Here is a 24,294-nt window from a genome sequence, read left to right on the forward strand (position 1 = left end):
CAAGGATTAAGGAGGGAGCCGAAGGGGCCCAGCCAGGAGGCCAAATCATGGACCCATCTCACCGATGCAGAATTCATAAAGAAAGCAGCCGGCTGCTCAGGCTCTGGGCTCCAGCGACTTTCTTTAGCTCTCCCTTCAGCACCTCAGTGGTTGTGAAAGGACTGGGGGAGGGAGGAGGTGCTTTGTACACTTCCAATTTCACTTAACTGGACCACAACTGTGCGTGGAAAGCACACCATTGTATGTCTATCTTGCCTTTCTATACAAGGTTTTAAAATGCTGCCGAACCCATCTGGATGAAAGATGCCATCCAATTATAAATTCTTATTACTCTTTTTATTGCCTTGTAAGAGTTCTGATGCTGGCTTTTACACACCCATATGTTTCTGTTTAAGGCGCTTCATTCAAATCAAATTTGAAGAAAAGTCCAGATTACCCAACCACAATGACCGGAGTAAAAATCCCCTCAATCATTTATGTAATCCAAATAAATTCAGAGCATGAAGGTGGGTTGCCTGGATAGTTATGGCTACAAAATTCTCTGTCTCCCATTTCACCTTACATTATTATAATACACGTAATTGCACTTCATTTATAATAACAGGAAGGTCTAGTTTTATGCCATATACTGCCACTCACTGAAGTATAAAACAAGCCTTAAATGCTTGACGTATCATGAATATTATCTGAAAAAGCAACTATAACATTAATTTTAAGGCAGTAAGTCAGGCTTGCATAGAATGTGGAATAATTTAAAATTTATTTTGTGGATGAGATTAAAACACCATCAAATTTATTCAAAAAAATAGTTTTACCTTACACTGATTTAAAATCTACACTGAATAAAAATATGTAACTTGTGGCAGACTTAACAATACTTTAGCAATTCAAGTAGAATTCATGTCACTCTTCATAAAAATAATCTCAAAATATCAATAGCTTCCAAGTAAAAATACTATGTACACTGTTAGTTCTATACTTCATTTATAAATCCATCAAGATGCTCTGTGATTTTTCAACATAAATTACTCAAATTACTGACTTTTCTTTGTATGTATTTTGTAATGGCTTGTTTATGAATTCTACCCATAGGTCTGCTATGATTCTCCAAAGGCTAAAAGCTGTTTACAGGACAAATGACATCATCACCACGACAAGCTTAGCTGTGTTTATACCAATTGGCTTTACAGAGGGTCTTCCAAACATGGCTTTAAAATCTTAGTTATTCTGTAGCTTAATGTGTTCCTGATGTTTCTGGGGTAGCACAGTTCTAAAAATAGAGAAACAGTTTTGTTAAAGAAAATGAACTACTTGTCTGATCCATCTTATGCATGACTAATTCACATTCTTCCAAGACAATATGACAATTAAAACGGGAGTATCAATGGTGCGATAAAACAAAAAACAAAGGAAACACTGAATAGATATTCTATACAAGTCATTACTATATAAGGAAAGTATACCTTATAGAAAATGAAAAACAAAATATCCACCATAGTAAAAGAAATGTCCTATTTTAGCAAATTTACTTTTATCAGTTTAAAACTGTTAAAAGCTTTTTAAATGTGTTTTTGCTACCTGAGATTACTAGAGAGAAAGTCTTCAAGTAAAACATATCTAACGTGGCCATAGAATTTCTGGTTGAACTTTCAGTCCTTTAAAATGTAATCCCACTGGTTGGAGGCCAATTGGAAAAAAAAAAAAAAAAGGATGTTTCTATGGAGGTAAAATCACCCTTTCTGAAGCCTTCCTCATTAATGTAGATTCTGCCCTAGTCTAGATTTATGTAGAACAAGTATAATTTGTCTCAGACACTATAGTGTCTATAACATTTATCATTCTCCCCAAAGCCTTCTAATCTCCAGGTCAAGCATCCCTCAAAATGTCCTTCAGATGGTGTGATTTCAGATCCTTACCCCGATCACATTGCTGTGATCACATTCTACTCACCAGTATCCCTACTGATGCATCAACTGTGCACGCATAGGGGAAGAAAAAAGAGAAGAGAATACACTGAGATACTACTGAAAATTATTTCTAGGTAGAGTTATGGACTGTTTTTATTTTCTTCTCTATACGTCTTTGTGTTTTCCCAATTTTCTACAATGGGCATATGTGACTTTTATAGCCAGGTAATTCAGTATTCATTCGTTCAGCGACCATTACTGAGCACCCACTATGTGTCAGGAACTGCTGTGTAAAGTGAAGTTGTAGCCATGAACAAATGAAATAAAAATCCCTGAACTTGTGAATTTAGCTTCTCATTGGAGGAGACATGCAGTTTATAAAAAAAAAAAAAAAAGTAAAATTAATGGCATGTTACAAGGTGATAGAAAACTGAGAAGGTGCATAGGGGTGAAATAGGGGGAGCACTGCGAAATAGGATGGACAGAGAAGGCCTTACTATGAAGGTGATGAAGACCTACAGGAAGGAAGGGATTAGCCACATAGATATTGAACAGAACATTCCAGATGGAAGGAACAGCAACTGCAAAGTTCCTGGGGTAGGGACATGCCTGGAATGCTCGCGAAACACCAAGAAAACCTGTGTGGGTGGAGTGGAGAGGACAAAGGGTTAAGCAATAGCAGATGAGGTCAAAAGAAGTAACAGGGTCAGATGGTGCAAGTTGTTGTGAAGACTTGAGCCTTTACTCTCAGGGAGGTGGAAGGCACTGGACGGTTTGCAGCAGTAGAGTGACATGGTCGACCTACAGGTTTATCTTTAGTTGCCTGTGGAAAACAGACCCAGGAAAGGTTAGAGCAGAAGAAGGGAGACTGGTAAGGAAAACAGAGTCATGATCCATGCACAAAATAATGGTGACCTGGACAAGCATGATGGCAGACAAGTGGTCACATTCTGGATTTCCAAGGTTCAGCCAACAGGATTTGTGGAGAAAACACAGTTAAAAGAAATGTCTGGAACTAAACGCAACACTCCAAATGTGGTCTTAACCGTGGCAGAAGACAGATACGATTTTACATTTCCTTTCCCAGGGTATCCTATTCTAATAAACACAGAAATCCTAGAGACGAGCCAACCAACATGATGAAAATGATTAAATAAGGTACACAGCCCATGTGGGATTTGACCTGATGAGGGGAAAAAAAAAAAAAAACCTTGTAACTAAAATTCCTCCCATTGCGTCTTCTCTCTTTCCATCTTTCTCTGGCCCTCACTCTTTCTGGAACATCCTATATCCTTGTTAAGGCCCCTCTTCCTTAACTAGTCTCTATTTTCCCAGATCCTTTATCAACTCATGGTTTCCCTTACCTCCCATAGTCAACCCAGTATCTACTTACTAGTACCCTGAAATCTCTCATGTCCTTACGCACCAGAAGGCTGCGTACTCCCTCTCAGTCTTCTTTCTCCACCCCAAATCCAGGAACTAAGGATTGCTGGAGAAATCATATAACTGTATTGGTTGGGTCTACCACAAATCCTATAATTTTTAAAACTCATTTGGAATTTATTTCTACTCCTTAACTTGACTAATTCACTTCCTACGTAATACCCAACACAGCTATTGAAAACCGTCTATTTTCCTGCCTCTTACCCCAAACCTCCTCTCACTTCACTTACAGGGGATGACCTTATTTTTTTTATTTTTGAGAAGAATAAACCTACAAAATTTAAGTTCTTCCAATGTGAACCTGTCACTCTCATGATTTCTCAGTAGCTCCACCCATATCCTCCCCCTTTCCTCTTGATCCATTGGAAGAATGTCCCTTGTACCTTTCCAAATTTAACTCCTCTATCTATGCCCTTGATATAGACCCTGCCAAAGTTTTCCAGCATGCTGTCCCATCCCGTCTTTTCCTTTTCACATCTTTTATGTTTCTTTCAGCAATAGATATTTTCCCTGTGCAAGAGAAATTTCTTCTATCCGAGAACGAATAATCCGAAACATCTCTTAACTCCACTTAAGCCAACATTCAATACCTCACTTTCCCTTGTTTCAACAAAAGCTAATTGAACCAATAAAGCACTACAATTCTCAGACCCAGAGACAAGTATAATAGAGTCCTATCCTTTGCCACCATATTTCTCAAAAGAACAGTCAATACATCTTGCCAACTGCCCACTGTCTCTTTAATTACTTGCAAGTTGGCTTCTGGTGAACTCATTGATAGAGCTCTACAAGGTGACCACACGCATTCCAGAGGGAACTCTCCCTTTGCTCAGTGATCTTCAGAACCCTCCAGCTCCACAGTACCCCTAGCTCCACCCACTTCCTGCCAAACATTTCCACTCAACAATTCAAAGCCCAAGGTCAGAAACCAAATTCTCCAGACTGCTCCTTCCGTCTCTTTTCTGTCCAACGCCACACTTGTCTTCCTCATGAACCTTCTAATTCTTTGAAAAAACACCATAACCTTCCAGGCCTCCAGGTCCAGCCATCAGTCATCTTTAACTCCTCCCACACCTGACCCCCTAGACTCAGTTTTAAAGATGTCTCCTCTGCATGCAGTTCCTTGTTGCTTTTGCCCTACTCCATCCTCCATGCCCACATCTTGTCCCTGTGACTATAAAGCCTTTCTTTTACCCCAGATATGAGTGACAACCCCCTCCCCTTAAAATCCATAGAAGTTTTAATTTTTTTTTCTATTACCACATTTACTCTGAACTTTCAATGCTAGGTCTGACTTTCCCCTGCTCACACAGAAGTACTCCAGTTACAGGGCCCTGCTCTATTCCTTTTTCTGTCTATCACAGAGCTAAACACACTATGCAGTAAGGGCTCACTGCGCTTCCTTCAGTCCCATTTGTGCACACACTTCCTTGAGAGTAAGAATGATGTCCTATCCCATATATTTCTAGTGCCTGGCAGAACGAGTCACCGATGGCTTATTTCTTGTTTGTGGGTGGCTATATGAAGGGGTTCTCAAACCAGCTGACAACCATTAGGAATAATATTTCTCTTTTAGGCCTAGAGGATGGTTTTGCCTCTCTGCAGGCATTTTGTCTGTAGAATTACTTGTACAATTGCCTTTGAGTTCCTAGGGTGTTGGAAGAAGAACGAGTCTAAGAAATGACTCCTAGGGGATTTCCCATTACCATTGGCCTAGTCTGCCCTGGATAACTCCTGAGTCCGTTAACTGGGTGCAATGAAGAGACATGGATTTTCTGCCATCCCTGGACTCCAAATGTCCTGATTTGGCATTGCTATCCAGCTTCTCATGTATGAGGCTATGGGTTTATTCTTGCCCCCCAAAAATTGGAATCGGGTTAGTGAAGGCAGAAGCTGCTTTCTGCTCCACACAACAAGCCTTACACGGCTGATAATCGATATATGTCTGACTCTGTATAATATTTACAACCTCCCCACCCCCGCCATCAATTTCCTAAAATGAAAAGGGTATCAAACTTATCCCCACAAGATAGGAGAGAATGCTGCCTCCAAGCAGGAAAGGTGCCATATCGAGGTCACCTGGAAGAGATTCTCCTAACAGTAGCCAAAAGAAAAGCAAAGCTGAGCGGTGAGTTTGTGCCATTGAAGAAGGCAACGAGATCATAGGCAATGTCTGCCATTAGCACCAAAATTCCACTTCAAATGTTGCTGGCTCATGGATGCTCTTTGTTGTGTTATGTTTTGTTTTGGTTTGGTTTGTTATCACCGTGTTTCCCCGAAAATAAGACCTAGCCGGACCATCAGCTTTAATGTGTCTTTTGGAGCAAAAATTGATATAAGACCCGGTCTTATATAACATAACATAACATAACAAAGTATAATGTAATGCCGGGTCGTATATTAATTTTTGCTCCAAACGACGCATTAGAGCTGATTGTCCGGCTAGGTCTTATTTTCGGGGAAATACGGTATGTGGAAACTGATTTGCCTTCGATAGACAAAAGAAAGATAAAATGATGCCCTCAGCCCTTTCGGCTATACTCTTGGCCCGTGAAATATCTCCCTGACTCTAACAGACCGAGAATATTCCAGCACCGGTGCGTGTATGTGTGTTACTATAGCCAGAATTTGTAAGAAGGCACCACTGCTTATTGGAGGCAAGTTTTAATATATAAGTACAATCAAATATAAGAAAAGGCACAAAATGCACAAAACATTATATATCCTTTACTTCTTGTCTAACTGAAAATACATAGATGCTAAGCAGGAAAATATTTAAGATACCTAAAATCATGGAATCATAATTGTTCTGTATCAGAACCGCTGTGGTGATACATATGATGATGGTATTTTTCTTCAAAAAGTTTTTCTACCAAGTCACTCACAGTCTTTCTCCCAGCCCTCATGGCCTGGGAGAGTGGAACAGCTGCAGAGATGCAAATGACAGCCCTTGGCGGTTCAGTGAGAGCAAAAACTTGCAAAATGTCCTCTGTCTCCCTGATCAATCTCTGATTACTTGAGAGTGGGGACCATATCCCACCTCAGGGAACTGGCTTTGTACCTCATGCCACCAAAAGATCCACGAAAGCTTTTTTTAAATTGTAACACCATATATATGTTGATAGTTATTAGCTTAACTTTTAAAATTGTACTCCAAAAGTAAAGCCCCATAAACCAATGTAGGCAAACATTCTAAGGTTCTTACTGTTTGCTCCCCTTGAACAGAAACCATTCTCATGATGCTTTAAAGGGAAACTAAACAATAATTTTTAGAAGTTTGACCATAACATAACCTTGGAGCAAATTTTTAAAATTGTTCTTATTTAGAACAGTGATGGGTAAACCCTTGGCAGCACATTAGAGTCGAAAAATAGCCATGCCCAAGCCCAGCCCTGACCAATGAAATTAGAGCCTTTGGGGGTGAGGCCTGGGTGTTTTTCTAATGCTCCCTAGATGATCCGCTGAGGGTGCAACCCAGCGTGTTAGAAGCATCACCTGCAGCCTCCTAGCGCATTACGGAAGTTCCGAGTTAGATCCCACTCTACTGCATATTCTGACACTCATCAGCTGTGCACCACACGGAGACATGTATCCGAGCAGCTACTGTAGCTGATTTACAAAAATCTACAGCTAAAACTGTCTCTCCGTCTATTATAGCTAGGCTCCCCTAGCCTAGGTGTTCAACATGCATTTTTGTGATTTGCTGTTAAGAACGTAACACACACACTCACACACAGTGATGCACAGCATAGGGACTGCTGGGGCTTATTTGTCTCGCATTCACAACTTCTTTAGTTATATAACAGGACAATGTCCTAGGAGATGAGTCCTTTGAAACAGATGCTTATTTGTGTGCATATATTCATTTTCATGAGAAAAGGAAAGTACAGAGAAGGAAATGCCAGCAGGAACATGGGACCAAGTGCCTTTGTTCACACAGAGTGTTGGAGCCTGGATTTCTCGGAACACTTAGCATGAAGCAAAGACTAAGTGCTGTTGCTTGGAGTGAGAGGTGCGAAGCCAGGGTAGTGAGAGCGGGATGGAAGTGCGGAAGAGAGGAAGGCAAAACCAGGTGACACATCACCGCCAGCTTCATGAAAAGCCACAGATGGAGATAACACTCTCTTTGCAGACGCCTGCCCTCAGCCAGGCAGATGCCTTCTGGCAGGGAGTAGGAGAAACCCTAGCTCACAGCAGCATATGGGAGGGTGAAGAGGTCCTTTTGCTGCCTACATTATTCCTGCATCCTGTTTGCCACTGGTCAGAGTTAGCCTTACTCTCGGTTGTCATCTGCCCCCAGGGGTGACCAGCCCCACAATCAGATTCCATGGACCGTGGTGGGGAACTTCATCCAAGTGCAGAAGTGGCAAGAGAGTCTGGTTGCTTAGCCACAGGGAGGAAGGCCCAGACCCTCTGGGGCAGGCGAATGGCCAGCCCCAGGCAGTGGGACCAGGAGGAGCCTGTCTGCTGGGGTGGCAGGGGAGGCAGAGTGAGGGGCTGAGGGGCTGAGGGTTCTGGGGCCGGGGGGCAGACGGAGGCCCATGAGATGTGTTCAACCACACAGTTTCTTTAATGTCTATAACATATGAGCAGGTGACTTCTAGATAATTGAAGGAACAGAGACTATAACTACAACCAGCCAGAGCTGGGCCACTGCGAATGAGACTCAGCTTCATACAAGGTTTGTGACACACGAACAGGAGGTAGATAAATCAGCAAGGGTAGCAGTCAGGAAGTGACAGACAAGTAACAGACTGATGAAACAGACTAGAACGTCGAGAAACAGACCTCTGTGTACATAAGAATTTAGGAAGAGAAAGGTGACATTTTCATCAGTTGGGTTAAAATGAGTTATTCAATAGATAGTACTGGGACAATCATTTATTTTTTAAAAAGCCAAATCCCTATCTCACATCTCCTATCTAAAAATTCTAAGTTGATGAGAGATGCAGATATTAAAAATTAAGCCACAGAAAAGGAAGAAAATATTGATGAATATTTGTATAATTCCGGGTGGAGACACCCTCTGATAGGATGAACTAAAGGCAGAATCCATAAATAGATTTAATCCATTGATAGATTAAACTACATTTTAAAAATGGAAGACACGTTGTGTGTTAAAGAGACTAAATAAAATTAAAAAGCAAATAGTTTTGTTCTTTCTCAATGACAAAAGAAATATATATTCTTTGTGGAAAAAATTCGAAAATTTTCAACAATCTGGGGAAAATATTGGAAACACATTCGACAGAGTTTTAACCTCCTGAACTTATAAAAATTCTCCCAATTGCCTCTGTTCATTTAACAAATGTTTACTGGCTGTGCATAGCATAGGAAGCCACGTGTCTCACAATAATTAGACATTTGAGGAACTAAAGAAGAAAAATTCAAATCCACAAGAAAAAAAATGGGCAAAGGACATAAAAAGCATGACTGGCAATAAACTTTTTGAAAAATTAATAATAAAGGGAATGCAAACAAAAACAAAAAAGACATATCAATGTTTTGCCATTTACATTGTCAAATTAGAAAAAATATAATAATGAATGTTGACAAGCACTGAGGAAAAAAGTAGTCTTGTATACTGGCGCATGTTTCAACTGGTACAAGTCTTCAAATGGAAACTTGGAAATTCTTGTAAAATATTAGAATTTTGCATATTCTTTGACTTAGCAATTCCACTTCTCTTATTACATCTTAAAGATATTATCATAGATGTAAGTAAAGATACAGGATAGTCAACACCCTCTTATATTCCATAGCCAAAAATCTGATGTCACCTAAAAATGCATCAATAAATATTTAGTTCAAAATTTATGCAATATGCGTACGGTGAAATTCCATGAGATCACTAATCAGCTTTTAGGACACAGAAAACATCAATGCAACATGTATAGATGATAAAAGAGCAGCTTCAAAAATGTTTACTACAACTCCTTTGAGGCAAAAATAATTGTATGTCATATTGCTCATGAAAAACAGACTAGAAGGATGTCCACTAAACATTAATTGTGGGTAACTAAATTGGTGGAATTTTAGGTAATTTTTTTTAAAGTTGTTCACAATGACATACAGAGTTTTGTCATGAGTGAAACTAATGAAAATAGACTACTATTTTGTTGTCATAGAAGGAGACAGAGAAGACAAGACAGTCACATATGGAGAGCGGAACGTGACGTGATGGATGTGCAGCTCCTCCTCTGTCATCCAACCAGGTTTCTGCAGCACTTGTGGGTACAGCAGAGACTGGCTTCGCATTTGCCAAACAATGACCCATTTCCTCCCGGGCACACAGGAAGACTGTATTTCCCAGCCTCCTTTGCAGTCTGGTGTGTTCACATGACTGGATTCTGGCTACTGGGAAGTGGGCAGAAGCCTGGCCAATGAAACAGTCCCACATGCAACCCACCCACTACTGAATGGAAAGGCTTCTGGGGACACAGAGAAAGGCTGAGGCTAGGAGGGAAGGAGGTAGGATCCCTGAATCACTACCCACAAGCGAGCTACCCAGCAGAACCACCACACCAGGAACCCCTAAATTGGACTGAGTGAAAAATAAGCTTTTATTTGTTGGACCACTGAAATTTGAGGATTTGTTAGAACTGTTAGTCTACCCTCACTCCTGCCCAGCACCTAACCGAGTAATCTGAAGTTACCAAGTCTTCCACGAAAGTAGCCATCACTTAGTTATTGGGTCTTCCTACATCTGCCACCGACCCTATCTTTTGTGGGATTCTTTTCTTGAACACTCATGAAACACATATATTTGGCTACTTAAAGCTATATGTGCTCATGAAGAGAAAGTTCTAAATGTTTCTGTGACCCAGTACCAGTGATACCATAGATTATATTCCTTGGAGTGCCGAGAAAAGTGTTAAACCTTCCTAATAAGTATGAAAAACTAAGAAAGTGGGGAAACCTTACATTGACTAGGAGACTGAAGTTTGTTTTAAGAATTAACTAAACTTCTCAATACCTGAAAATAAAATTGTACAGTAACAACGAGAAGTGACCACAAAAACTATGTGTGGGCCTGAGATAGCTTTTGAGAGTAAAAGATGATTTTCTTCTAAGCAGGTGGGAAGGAGTAGTGGTGAGAAAGAAAGTAAGGATTCCTGTGCACTTAAGTGAATCCAGCTCATTCAATAAAACGGTTACATAAATGTTTGCTGGCACTGTAATAAATGAGTATGACCATGTGTAAAAATCACGTGGGTAAGTTTTGAATTTCATTCTCTAAGGCGTAAATCATAATCCCTTCTATGTAGGTCATATTAGGCATTCTATTTTTCCAGAGCCCTTCAGAAACTTCTAGTCCAAAGGCAAAGATTATTGTGAGTGTGCCTCAATGCCTCAACCAAGAAATACTTTTCTATCACTCTGCACGTTGTCAAACAGTAAAAAGTGAAAGTGTAGAAACACGAGATAGAACAGTGTTTAACACTGGCACAACATTCCTACAAGTCTGGAATAGGTCTTCCTTGGGAATTACTTTATTTTCCATCAGATGTCAATAAAGGAAGTAGCTTTAAGTGAGCCAAAAGTAAGAAAAGAAACCTACCAGATATCCTTACCACACACAGAGGTGACAAAAATTACACTGCAAAATGAGGGGACAAGTAAATGCTTCCAACAAATAAACCCAAAACGTTATGGCACATTTGAAAGAAATGAAGTCATGATGGTCATATTTGTAAACGGTTTAACCATCAACACAGAGAAAGGTGTGAAATGTACAATGTCTTTCATCAAGATGCAAAGAAACACAGAAAATAATGTTAAAGTTATTGACTGCATAATCAGAACATAAAGAAAATATTAGAAAGCTAAGAGAGAGGAGAGAGATCGAGAGACTGTCTCCTTTGTGTCCACGGGGAAAACAGAGCAAGTGTCACGGGATGAAGGGTGTCTGTAGGTGCCGTACAGTGGAGAGAATTTCACCCAGCACTGAAATCACAAACCCTGCTCCATTCAGGAAGCCTAGAGGGCAGCCCAGTGTGGAAACATCAGGAAGAGAACAAGGGACCCCAAGTGAGTATCCTCACCCCGCCCTTTTTTTTTTTTTTTTTTTGGTGTAAAAATTCCAGAATCTGGTAGAAGCAGGAGGCTGGAGCAGGAATATGGCAGGAACATGAGTAGAGCTGCCTCCTGGTGACCCACACACGAAGGGACCTTTCTGCTTTCTAGCACTATCCTTGGTAGAAAATAGAGTCCCCCTCCCCTTGGACCCTATTTATTTCAAGTACAAAGGTCACAGCAGCATAAGCCAGGCCCAGGCAGCGTTAGAGGACAGCCCAAATACTGGGCTCAGATGCTTTGGGGGCAAAGGCTGCTGTATGACTAACATGATTTGGGTGTTTAGACTTGGGATCTGACTAACCAATAACAGACGGATGCAACCAAAAGCCCCAAGGGAAATTTAATGTCAACCTTAATTTCCAGAAGAGGCAAATAATATAACAAATAGAGTAAAACATTGTTTATCCGGACATCTACATCCAAGAAACAGCCAAACAACAGAATTAGTAGTCTAAAAGGATTTTTTAAAAATAATCATCTGGTTTTTTTTAAGCATTCCAATTTTCCATCATGGCAGCACATCATAATGGTGGAACTGTCTGGCAGTGAAATGTCCCAATCCAAGCATTAAGGACAGGAAGCTATATTCCATGTTGTGAAAATCATGTCAATTTCATGAACAAAGAGTATTAACTACTAAGAAGACAATCCTGCAAACACAAATACGTCACCCCTCAAACAAAGAGGAATGGAGTAACGATGTCAAGCAAAGGAAGACCCTGCTGGACTTTTCAGAGCTAATAGGTGCATCCTGTTCTTGCTTCTGCAGATGCTCACAGCAGCCCCGGGGATGCGCCACTCAGCTCTCCCTTCGAGAAAGGATTCAGGATTCGCCTGAGAAGCCCCCAGCTGCCCCCAGCTCAAGCTCTGCCTCATTCCAGACACCCTGAGACAATAACAACACAGCGGGCATGGGAGACCCTGGCCATCCTACCCAACGCTGGAGCCCTCCAAAGGCAAGCTCTGCTCCAGAGCTCCCTGGTGGGCTGGTCAAACTGTCCCGTCTGTATTGGTCTGAGGCTCTCTCTGCCCAATCCTGCTCACTCTCATTTTACCATCACCCACTGGCACCCTTCCCACATCCCACCAATAAACTTGCTGCATTCCTAATTCTGTCTTAACATCTGCTTCCCAGGGAACCCAAGTAACACAATGCTCCTAAAACCAACATTACTGAAAAGTAACTTTCCCTGCCCAATGTGAAGACTGACTTTCTGGAAAATAAAATTTCCATACGTAATTCCAATTATTCATGATGCTATTTGGCCATTTCAAAGGAAACGAGCAAACATCATCAATTTTAATCTTCAGTGAGTGAACTAATGATGAAAATGCTGCTCTTGTCATTAGGACACAAAATATTCACGGTTGTACGTGATCTATTACTTTTATATTTCCAAGTACATCTTAATGCTTTTACTTGATGTAAAAATTATAGCAGATAATCCTTAGTTGATTGATAGCATGTATGCATATCAATCAATAGTTTTTCTAAGACATACACTTTTTCATACTGTAAAATGTGTTTAAAAAGAAAAAAAGAAACCTGTGAGAGCATAGTGCTAACTGAAATAAGTCAGAGGTCAGAGAAAGACAAATAATATCTGATCTCACTTATATGTGGAAGCTGAAAAACCAAACTCACAGAAGCAGAAACTAGACTGGTGGCTGCCAGGGGCTGGCGGGGGGGAAACAGGGAGACTCTGGTCATGGGTACAAACTTCCAGTGACAAGATGAGTAAGTTCGGGAATGGAATGTACAGCATGGTGACTACAGTTAACACTACTGTATAGTTGAAAGTTGCTAAAAGGGTAAATCTTAAATGGTTTTACCAAAAAAAAAAAAAAAAAAAAATTAAGGTGAGGTGATGGAGACATTCACTAACCCTATTGTAACCACCTTCCAAAATATACCTGCATCAAATCATTGTACACCTTAAACTTATACAGTGTTACATGTCAATTATATCTCAACAAACTGAGGGGGTGGGGAGGGGGGGGACACAAAACAAACAACAGCAACAAAAACCCTGTCGCTTTTTTTCTAATTCACAGCCACATTTCTTTTCCAGGTAACTCTTATGTCACATAAGATTTGGTTTTTGGTTTTTAATTCCAGTTTTCAAGAATCAAGTAATGGGTCTTTTTAAGTTTTTTTTATTGGATGTACGTGAATTTCCCATTCTTAAAGTCTAAGAAATAAGAACAGAAGCATATTGTTCAAATTATTCATAAGATAAAAATATCTTCTCCCTTTGAGTCTGTTCTCTTTCCTGATATCTTTGCTCATTGCTGATACTATTTTAATGTTATATTATATTATATAAGACCAGGTCTTATATTAATTTTTGCTCCAAAAGACGCATTAGAGCTGACGGCTGGCTAGGTCTTATTTTCGGGGAAATACGGTATGCATGATTCTTCCAGGACAACCTCCCCTGATGGCCAAATAGGAAACCCTCCTGTCACCTCTAGTCCTACCTGCAAGCTCTAGAGTCCTTCTGTAAGGTGCAATGAAATAGGTAAATCTACATAACCTTTTTTTTTTTTTTCAAACAACAACGGAAAAGTAAGTATTTGAATTGGGGGCTTTCTCAAACAATGTAAGTGATGAAAAATTTGACTCGTTTTTGACGGTGACTTTAGGCACACACATTTGATTCATGACGATCAAACGTAAATACAAAGATTTTAAACATAACCCATTTTAAACTTGGGTTTTAAAACAAAGGACATAAGAATCACATGGCAGAGTTATATATTTCTGTCGGCCTCAAGCTCAGTTGGCTCAATAATACCACTATCGTAAAATCTTATGGGACTAATTTGGAGGTCCGTATAAGTTGGTGTTATTGTTTATTTTTGGGTATTGATAATAGCAGCGTGCTAGCAATAAATGTATAATGCAAATGAACAGTTATTTCCAGAAAATCCACAAAGAATCACTCAGAAATTAATAGCCATTCTTTGGTTAAATTTGTTTACTTTTTTAAAAGTACATTCTCAGAAGTAACATGTACTCTCAATTAAGCAAAACACAGCGAGGATTTTAACTTAACCCCGGAATTTGATCTTTAAAATTAAAAAAGAAAATACTTTCTCTGCTATTTACAGTTCCTGCTTTGGATAAATCCCTACATCTGGATGCCAGAGCCAGAGCAGCAAACTCCATGGAGACACACATGCAGTTTTATGCCTGCAAACCCACTGTTTTTCAGGGTAAAAGCTACTATGGGGCTTCCCCCCCTCAGTTCTACCCCCATAGAAACCTCGAGGGTTTCCTAAATGTACCCACGGTAAGAAATCATACGTTGTATATGACAACCCGGCATGCACACTCGTACATACATATCGATAAGTAAAATAAGTTTTCCAGAATATTACTCTTTCTATGTGACATGCACCCTGATAGTTTCCATTCTATTCCATTCCATTCCATTCCATTGCATTTCCTTTGGTTAATACCGGCCTTGACTCTCGTCTGCAAATGGGCCGTGACCTCTACTTTGAAAACGAGGGCTTTGGAGCCTGGCTCCAGAAAGGCTGGTCCTCAGATGAGCGGCACTGGGAGACCCGTGTGAGGTGCACACTCACTCTCAAGACCGCCTGAGCCCCCAGGTGACCTGCGTGCACATCAACGTTTGAGAAGCCTTGCTCTAGAATACAAGTCTGCAGAGTTATGTATCTGCCATCTGAACTGAATTTAGATCAAGAATGTACCTCGAAACAATCTCTGTTCAAAGAACCTCTGTCATTCCACTGACTTCAAGAGGCAACACATTTCCTGGCAGAATGGTTAGGTGCAAATGAAAATTCATTTTCAGTTTCATCAACTGCATCCAATGGGGTTTCTACCAGGGTTCCTACCTGGGATTCCTGGGTCTTGGGGTTGGGGGGAATCACAGTGGGGGAGGGGGTGCTGAGTTGGCTACAATAGATGTGTGAGCATGTAAGATTGTGTGTGTGTGTGTGTGTGTGTGTGTGTGTGTGTGGAAAATATATGACATTCATCCATTTTTTTAAAAATTCCATGATTCCAAGAAGTCAAGGTGAGCTATTAGACTATGAAAAGCTATAGAAGAAGCTTGCGTGCACGTGAGTAAGTGAAAGAAGCCAAGCTGAAAAGGCTACATACTGCGTGATTCCAACTCAGTGCCATTCTGGAGGCAGTTAAAAGACCAGTGGTTGCCAGGGGCTGGAACCGGAGGGAGGCAGAGCACAGAGAAATTTTAGGGCAAAGAAAATACTCTGTATGATCCTGTCATGAGAGATACATGTCATTATACAATAATCCAAGCCCACAGAATGTACAGCACAAAGAGTGAATCCTAATGGAAACCGTGGACTCTGAGTGACAATGATGTGTCACTGTAGATTCATCAACTGTTAACACATTTAGCACCCCGGACGTCAACAATGGAAGAGGCTGCAGCTGTGTGGAACGGGAGGCCTATGGGAGCTTCGTACTTTTCTGCTCAGTTTTGCTCTAAACCTAAAACTGCTCTAAAAACCAAACTTTATATATATACATATATATGTATACACTATATATGAAATACATACATATATACATATATATATATATATATATAGACACACTGCCCTTGAGCATACATTCTCTCTACTGCAAATCAGCTAAGTGGTTGCAATCGTATCTACAAAGGAAGAGAGGTGTAAAGAGTCAGTGAAGACTGACCGGGGCCATCTGTCCCAGAATACAACAAAGTGGTCTGGGTCACTCTCACTCCATCACGACCATTGCTTATTTAATTCAATCAACACGTATATGCTACGTATGTACCAGGCACAAGGTCCGAGAGACACAAAAATGATTATGTGATCACTTTCAGTAATGTATAATCCTGCAAACACAGAAAACAGATACACAAGAGAATCATCCTATGATAAATACCTCCTCCTCTCTCCAAGTGGCAAGGAGCCAGATGTCAAGATTTGGAGGATAAAAGACAAAAGCAAGAGGCCAGAAGGGCACGGAGCAAGAAATGCATAAGAAGTTCATTGGGGCTGGGCAGTGGAAAAAAGCGGATAAGCATCTTGACAGAAAGACCAGCTCTTTCCAACCGTGCTCTCTTCTGATTGGTCGGCTCCCCACTCTGATTCGTGTGCCCGTGCTTATTATCACATATTTTGATTAACCTTTTGGGGGGACAAGCAGGACAGGGAAAAAAAAAAAAAAAAAACCATGCAAAGTTATGCTGGGTTCATTTTGCACGGAACGCAAAACTCCAGATGAAAGAGCCAGGATTGGATGCTGTAAGCAATTCCGCATGTCTTCTGTGAACACTGAATGACTTTGTTGGTGGTTATTAAAATAAAATATATTTCCTTTCATTTCTATTCAACAAGTTATATAGTAAAAAGCAGAGAAATAGATAAGAACGCTCTAAGTTTAAAAGCAAAGGGAAATATGGCAAAGGAAAGCTATCAGTAGGTACGAGCAAATAAAAATGTTTATCTCCTGGGGTAATCCTAAAAGTTGAAAGGCAAAATAAACATCAAAAACAATCTGTCTGACACACAGGACACAGCTCGGGGTTAATGCCATCAAAATATAATTTGTACAAGTTGTTGAGAAAAGCACTAAACCCTGTAAATCTTCACTGTGGAAGCATCGCCTGTGTGAGCTGACCGCATTTCTTCTCCTCGCCATGCAAATCGCTCTTACCAAGGCCACCGGTTGGTTCCATGTTGTCAGAGCTGATGGTCCTCACCACTGCTGACCGGCTCTCTCTCGTTCCTTTCCCAGCCACTGGCTCTTCCTCTCAGCCCTCTTGGGCTTCCTCCTCCTTTTCCCAGCCTCTACGTGTTGGAGGGACTCAAAGCTCAACTTTGCTCTGTATCTTGGTGTCTAAATGATCCCATCTCCTCACCCAGCCTCAAACATAAGCTCATGACTCACAAATGTAAATGACGCAACCAATGTAAATTATACTTCAATGGAGCTGGTAAAAAAATTTCAATCAGATCATGTCACCCATTCTGCTTAAAACCATCCAATGGCCCCCGCTTCCCGACATGCAGAATAAAATTTAAAAGTCCTTACTCACCCTTGCACATCAGAACTCTAACATATGGCCTCACCATTACCTCTCCAACCCCACATCCTGCAGCTCTCCCCTCACTCCACGCGAGCCCGTCTCCCTGCCTTTCCTTGAACGTGTCGAGGAAGCTCCTGCCTAACTGCCTCTGCACATGCTGTCCCCTCTCTCTGGGACCCTCTTTCGCACGTGATCACATGGCTCGTGCTCTCACTTCCTTCAGGTCTCTGTTTGAATTTCAGCTCCTCCCAACAACCTTCCCTAATCTCTTATGTAGTAAAACGGCGCCTCTCCCCTCCATACTCTTTGATTACCTTTCTTACCTTACTTTTTGTTCTATAGGATAATAATGAGCATTAATATATGAATATATATGAGGTCTGACAATTACGTTTGTGAACTCATCCTACAAAACGTGCTCCATACCTCACTGCTGAATATCACTACGGTCACCTTCGAAGTGCTCCCTTTGGGAAGCGATGCACTGACACCTAGAACACCCTTCAAAGCCATTTTGGAACTCTTTTTCTGGAATGGCCATCAGAGCTGTCATATTACCCTTGATGTCCTGAATGTCATCAAAATATCGTCCTTTCAATGTTTCCTTTATCTTCAGATAAAGAAAGAAGTCATTGGGGGGCAGATCAGGTGAGTAGGGAGGGTGTTCCAATACAGTCATTTGTTTACTAGCTAAAAACTCCCTCACAGACAGTGCCGTGTGAGCTGGTGCTTTGTCATGATGCAAGAGTCATGAATTGTTGGCGAAAAGTTCAGGTCGTCTAACTTTTTTACACAACTTTTTCAGCACTTCCAAATAGTAAACTTGGTTAACTGTTTGCCCAGTTGGTACAAATTCATAATGAATAATCCCTCTGATATCAAAAAAGGTTAGCAACATCGTTACAAGTTCGTGAACTTAATTGTCTGACCTCTAATATATGGCTACAGATATAGATACATACATACACACACATATATATGTTGTAAAGCTGATTTTATACACATATATAAATGCTGACTTACTTATATATATATTTGAACATAACCTAGCTCAACTCCTAGAATGTAAGCTTCATGTCAGCAGAGATCTTACCTGTTTGGTTCATGCTATTCCCCAGCAATGTTAAATGATTTCACTGAAATGGCTCAAAAGAATTACAAAAGAGATACTATAACTTATTGGTAAGTATATGAAGAGATGATCACTTGCACAAGTTTCCAAGTGAAATAACATCTGTAAAACTTCACTTTCCATCCTTCAAAGCAGCAAAGGTTAAAAATTGCAATAGAACGTGATAAAATGGCCCTCTGAGATCCTTCTTGGAGCAGCACAGAGGGTACAATTGGGTGGGGAGATTCTGGTATCAAAAGCCTTAAAAATGTTCCTACTCCTTGAATTAAAAAAGGTTTCTGATCAGAGAAATGCTGAAGGAAGCGATCTCTTCAGATTAACCTGGCAGCATGAGGTAAGAAGCAGAATGGAAGGAAAGGTGGGTGGAGAAAGCAGCCGGCAGAACAACCGTTAGGGACCCCAGTGAGAAGGGATAATGTCCCACAAAGAAAAGGTGCTGTGAGTGAGACAAGAAGTGACAGCTGACAGGGAGAAGAGAGTTACAGGTATGGCTTAAGTGTTCAGCCTGGTCACTGGGACAAGTGGCCATCATTAAAACGGGATGAATAACAATTTTTAGATGACAATGATGATGATGACTCACCACTGCTATTTACTAGACACTGTTCTAAGACCTTCCCATGAATCACCTCTTATCTTCCTACAACCCTGGGAGGTGGATACCGTTATCTTCATTTCACTGATAAGAGAACTGAGTGAGGCTCAGAGAGGCTCAGTCATTTGCCCAAGATCAATCAGCAAACCTTATGCCTGGGATTGTAAAGCAGGAAGTCTGGCTTCACAGCCTGCCTGCTCACCGCTATAGCTGTCTTGTCCCAAAGGGGAAGAGGTGCTGAAAATGAGACAAGGTTGTAGAATGCATGAACCTGGCCTCGGTGGGGCTGAACCTCTGTGACTGGGAAAATGACCTAAACTCTGGATTAAATGCAACAGAGTATGCAAACATGCTCTGAAGACTCAAAACATCACACAAACGAATATACAGTCACAAGATGTGAAGCACAGCGTAGGGAATAGAGTCAATGGAACTGTAACAACTACCGTGTTTCCCCGAAAATAAGACCCAGCCGGACAATGCATCCTTTGGAGCAAAAATTAATATAAGACCTGGTCTAATTTTACTATAAGATCGGGTCTATAATATAATATAATATAATACCAGATCTTATATTAATTTTTGCTCCAAAAGATGCATTAGAGCTGACTGTCTAGCTAGGTCTTATTTTCAGGGAAACAGGGTACATACAATGTCAGAGGGGTAACAAATTGGTGGAGGGCAGTTATCCCTTTGTGAGGGGTGTAAATGTCTAACTATTACATTGTTTTGTACACCTGAAACTAATAAAACAAAAAAATGTAAGGGAAAAAGAATTATAAAATTATGTCAGGCAGTTAATTACTTTTTAAAAAGTACTAGGTGTTTGTGATACTTATTAGTTTGTGGTACTTATCGGCTGTAACAATTTTTGTATTTTGTTGCCATTTCCTTTCTTATTATAAATGCCCATGTTCATATATTAAAATAAAATAAAATAAAATAAAAAACATCTCACAAATGGAAGCATGGTTCCTCCAATTGGTTGCTGAGTCGCAGGTACCTGTACCCACATCCAGGTGAGGTGGCTAACAGGTACCTAGAAATGTGAGGCTGGCGATGAGAGCAGAAATCAGAGCCAGAGAGAGCAGAGTCCCCTGTACAAAGGTGATAAGATAACGGAAGCCATGGGATTTGGGCAGCAGAGGTAAAGAAGGTGCAAAAGGGAAAGGAGAAGGTGGAAACTAACCCCCAATGAAGACTTGCTCTCACTTATTAGTGAGAACAGGCAGAAAGTTGGGTATTCTCATTGGAAAAGCACATTTCCCATCCTGAACTTGTACCCTGAGCTAGCCTCCAACACATGCCTCTCCCACACCAGTAGTCCCAATGCTGAGTCTTGCAACAAGGATAATGACGCTGAAACCCCAACTTCACAAAGGGAGTTGTGCAAGCAACAGCGGGGTCAGCCATGCTGACATCTCTCACATAACTCAATTGCGGGGGGCTGACCTGAAAAAGTCTTGATTCAGATTCCTGATAAGTCCATTTCCCACGAGGCAGAAGCAATGAGTGACTGTTCTCTTCTGGACTCTTACACCCAATCACAGAACCCACGAAACGTGCTGGCATTTTGAAATTCAAGTCCAAACAATGTTTTCTAAACCTTTACAGGTGTGAGTATGTTATTCAGAGCAGCCACGCAGAACAATGCAGGCTCCGGTGTAGACAGGAAAGGAAAAAAAAAATCACTTGCTCTGATAAATATTTCCCAATTGATTATCTCAGGCTGGGTTAATAATTAATAATTATTAATTATCTAAGCAGGGTCCACAGAAACACCTCAGGCACTTGTTAAAATGCAATCCCTTGAGTCCAGCCCAAACATATTGCAGAAGCATCTTTGGGGGGAGTCCAGGGATCTGCGTTTTTGAGAAGCTCTCCAAGGATGCCTTCTGAGAACCACCTCTGGAGAAAGATGGTCCCAGAGGGTGTCTAGGCTGACCACGCACAACGTGTAACGCTTCTCCCATGAAGTGATGTGAACCTCCAACCCGTCTACACCTCCAGATAAAGCTGATGCCCTCCCTGAATGTCAGGGTCACTGAATCTTAATGAGGAGTCACCAGTTTGGAAGACTGTCCAGCATGCCTGGAGGAACATGCCATTGAACCCCACTGCACCCACCCTGAGCATAGCCCCCAGCAGCGGGGGACTGAGCTCAGCCCCAGGGACTCAGGAAACCAGCAAGGAGTAACAAAAAGGATGGCCCAGCTCCAGCAAATCTCATGCAAGATACCTGCAGGCAGGTTCATCAGACGTCACAAGTTGCCACTGTTTCTGCCACATCAAATACCTTGATATATTCAAACAGTATTGCTTTCCTGGTTACAAAAATAATACGCACTCATTGTAGAAATTTTAATAAATATGCCCTTCTATGTCTAATTAAGTGCTAGTATCCTGCAGAAAAATTGAAGTGCAGCTATAAACAGCCACCAAGTCACCAGGCTTGTCAGGATGTGCTAACCCTGCTGGAATCTGATCAAAGCTGATTTATTAAGGAAAAATTAGGCAGCGTATCAAAGGCTTACATCATCTTCACAGTACACAGCCTTTGGGGGGAAAACTCTGGTCTCTGTTGAGTATATCCTCAAAGGATAAACTTTCTAACTTCCTGTGAAGCAAAGTGACTATAAATCAGATTTGCAAATACGTGAGAAATGCTTATAACTCTGGGTCTTTCGATAGCCAGGTGGGAGGGGGGCAGTGCAATCCATACTTCTCCACGGAGATGGGTAAAGCCCAGTGGGCTAGGAGACCACCCCAACCCTTCAGTCAGGGAGCAGATTGGGCACCTTCCCCACGAGCCTGCACTGGCATCTGCTTTGCGTCATCGTTAGAGTCCCGCTCACCTACTGGGTTCTCAGGCGTTCCGGTTCTCAGGCCACCCTGCGCTTCGTGCTGCCTACTTCAAACTCTTTCAGACCCTTCCTTCTGTGAAACACAAACGGCACTTAAGCTTAGCATCTTCTACAGTCAGAAGTATTTAGCGCTACTTCCAGAGCGGCAGGAACAGAATCACGTGGGAAAGAAGTCAGTTCAGCAGTTTGATTCTGGCTAAGTACTGACCCTGTGCTTGTCCAATTCTCTCCAGAACATTCCCTCTTCTTCCTTCTCCCCTTCTACTGCTATTACGTAAGAGGATGCTAATACATAACAATCATATATTAATGATATAACCATGTGTTATGCAATTGCTATAACATTTAATATTTGTTCTAGCAGAGAAGAACAATGGTAAACTATACGGAATAAATTTCTTTACTACAAAAGGAACATTTCTTTCCTCCGGATCAGTCTATGGATGTGAATGTGATGGACACATGAAGCCTTTATGTCTGTCTCCCTGCACACCTGCAACGTTAGGTCACTTCTGTAGAGAACGCAAGTGTTTTTCAGATGAAAAAAAAAAAAAAAACATTTCAGTAGCAATGAGCCAAAGACAAAATCATCCACTATTTACATTAACACATCAAGTGGAAACATTTATGCGCCATTTGAAAGAACATCCTCTCTCAGAAAGAAAGCTGCCCTCTTCAGCCTGGAACCAGAGACTGCTCAACATATAAAAGTTTACTGACTAAATTCCCCAAATCAGGTACTTTAAGGAAACAGAGGAAGGCAATGGATTTTCCTAGCTTTGTCGTCAAGGATACCAATTACATATACCAAAGAAAGGAAGTCCAGCAATAATTATTTAAATTCCAATAGCTGCAATTTGATAGATTTACAAAGGAAACAAACATCTTTAATATAATTCTCTCTGCCTCAGAGCCAACATCAGCTGTTAGTAACTGCAACTCTAATTGGCCAGTTCATCTTCAAAACACACAGAAGCAATTTGAGTTGAAACGTATTTTTAAGAAACGCTCAGGGTTACTGTTTTTCAAAATTATCACTCACTTATGTTTAGTGAACCAACACAATCGTAATTAGATAAATCAGAGCTGAAAAAAATGCTCATTCCTGAGATTACATCCAGAACACTTCCAATAAATGCATTCTTAGAGATCATGTTTCTCAGATTTATCGAAGACGGCTTTGCACTTGAGGAATTAACTTTTAAAACTCTGCAATATTTGCTTGCTGACTTCATTTTGTCCTTCCGGTTGGTTAGGAACAAGCTGCCAATCAAAACGGATTTCAGCTGTTGACCCACCTACTCTGAACTGTAGAACACACTTCTTCTTATATCACCTTCCCCACAAGCTTTAATTTGCTCCCTGCAGCTTCATGGTCAACACAATCTAAATGAGAAAAGTCTTTCCCGCCCCCTCATCTGTGTGTAGCACGGATACATTTACCAGAATGTTCCAGAAGTTTCCGAAGAAAACTTATCATATCCACAAGAGATTTCCCACTTGCACTTCTGTAGACATAACTGCTATGTCCCAATAGAATATCACACAGAAATCAAGTTACAGTGTCCCTATAAGGATCTCTGTCCCTGGATAAAATTCAGACTCCTCAACACACCTAGGATATCCCCATTTCTGAAACTTTAAGAGCTCCCACAAAGCTCAAAGCATGCACTGAAGCTGACACTTCTAATTCCATTTTCAAAGAAATCAAATATGCATGCATGTGAGTTGGACATGGTACGTAACACTCCCAAATCGGCTAATTTTAAAATGGGTGCGTCTGTGTGTGGTATTTTCTAGGGCGTTTTATATTTTAGTCCAAGAAAAGGTAAATTCCTCAATATCACACACTCTCCTTTCAGTTAGAAGCTGCTTTTCATTTTCAATAAATGTTTTAGGCAAAAAAATGTAAATTAGTAAAATGTATGAGGCCACTCAGGGAAAACGAATTCTACGGGGAACACGAAGAACTGGCAATGCAGGGAATGATTTGGGCCAGTGTAGACAGCTGAGCTAAACAGGAGAGGTGTAGACAGTATCTGGATACTGTGGCTCTGGCCCCCATTTTCTTCTGTAACTATTATTTGGGCCGTGTATATGAAAACCCTCACTTCCTTTCCTCCCTGTGGCTATACCCGCATGTACATGGAGTACTGACATACAGGGGCTGGCTTCCTCGTAGGGACTTGCCTTGGCACAAGTCTCACTTCCTTAC

General features: G+C 41.0%; 1 protein-coding gene across 7 annotated transcripts in view; it reads right to left on the reverse strand.

Annotated features, from left to right (window-relative positions):
- The window catches only part of ERG (ETS transcription factor ERG), a 253,890-nt gene that overhangs the window by 148,476 nt on the left and 81,120 nt on the right, over window positions 1–24,294 (reverse strand). The gene's annotated exons all lie outside the window — the stretch shown is intronic.

Source organism: Rhinolophus ferrumequinum, chromosome 2 (assembly GCF_004115265.2).
Source record: "Rhinolophus ferrumequinum isolate MPI-CBG mRhiFer1 chromosome 2, mRhiFer1_v1.p, whole genome shotgun sequence".
Classification (NCBI taxonomy): Eukaryota; Metazoa; Chordata; class Mammalia; order Chiroptera; family Rhinolophidae; genus Rhinolophus; species Rhinolophus ferrumequinum.